This window comes from Ranitomeya variabilis, chromosome 2 (genome assembly GCF_051348905.1).
Source record: "Ranitomeya variabilis isolate aRanVar5 chromosome 2, aRanVar5.hap1, whole genome shotgun sequence".
Classification (NCBI taxonomy): domain Eukaryota; kingdom Metazoa; phylum Chordata; class Amphibia; order Anura; family Dendrobatidae; genus Ranitomeya; species Ranitomeya variabilis.
The window spans coordinates 916405740-916406966 of record NC_135233.1 but is presented as its reverse complement, the minus strand read 5'-3'; the positions used below and the strand labels follow the sequence as shown (position 1 = coordinate 916406966).

General features: G+C 37.9%; 1 long non-coding RNA gene across 1 annotated transcript; it reads right to left on the bottom strand.

Moving 5' to 3' along the window:
• Positions 1 to 495: 495 nt before the first annotated feature.
• LOC143810023 (uncharacterized) lies at positions 496 to 988 on the bottom strand. The gene is made up of 2 exons (XR_013222604.1): positions 921 to 988; positions 496 to 758 (listed from the first exon to the last, which is right to left on the bottom strand). It is a non-coding gene; the product is annotated as an uncharacterized LOC143810023 (long non-coding RNA).
• Between the last annotated feature and the right edge of the window lie 239 nt (positions 989 to 1227).

Genomic DNA, 1227 nt, shown 5'->3' with positions numbered 1-1227 from the left:
TATTTAACTAGCACGTTATTCTTCATTCATAACATATTTTTGTGATTATGAATTTTTTTAGCTCAGCTACGTACCGTATGTCACATATTTTTATATTTTTTATTTCTAGTTTTACTCCTTTTTTTCTCTGTTTCTTATCCTGATGTCTTTTTCGGGACTACCTTGGGAAATAGCACATCAGTATAGAAACAATACTGAGCAAAAGTTAGGCATGTGTTGAAAAACTGCTGCAAAGTAAGAATGTTTTCAAAACTAAAAGTACTAATAGTTTATTTTTTGCCGATTAACACAGTGTAAAGTGAATGAACAGTAGTGGCTTCTTTACAGAAACTTAACCCTCCGTCAGGGGCAATATGTTTCATAACGAGTTTAGGGGCATTGCGCCTGTCCGGCACAGGCTAGAAAATTGGCTATATTTTCCTTTTTTAAAAATTTAAATGCTCTAAAAGTGATCAGTTACCTTAATAGGAATGTAATGAATGAGAATACACATAATCAGGTGGAAAAAAAAAGTTTAATAACCAGAAAAGTAATATGTTTCTATGTCTTGAGCATCCTCCTCACTCTCTCCATCTTGATCTGTATCAGACACATCTGGACATTCTTCCACATCATCTTCTGAATCAATGTCACTTTCTTCCCCTAAATCTTCTTGCTGTAAGGGGTCTGTCTCATCAGCAAGCAGTATATTTTGCACTTGCTCAACATGAAGGGCATTGGACAAGTCAAATATTCTCCTCGCCATTTCAGAAGAAAAGCTGAAGCAAGAGAGAGAATATGTGTTAGGGCGCAATGTGCCTGAGAAGCACACTCTTATTTCTAACAAAACCTTCTATGACAAATCCACAAATTTAGCACTAGCTATTCATAAAGCAAGCTAAAAAAAACAATTGGGATGAATAAAAACAGCAAATTGTAACCGTCAAAGGTGTGACGCATTCAGGGTCAATGAGCCAGAGAAGCCAAAACACTGATATCTGATCTCCTGCAGCTCTGCAGCACAAGAGGCTTCTCAGGTTTCACACAGCCTTTAACGTTAGGAAGGTACTGGGAGGAGGGTGTTTCCCAGACAAACCACTGAAAATAGAGAAATGAAACTAAGTGAGCTGCGCCTGTCAGATCAGTTGCCCCTGAGGGTTAAGTATATAGGCCTGTTTGTTGTCTTCTCTGGATAGTTTATGTTTGAGATATGTTTGTCTCCTGACAGAAACTCACCTCTCTCCCCAG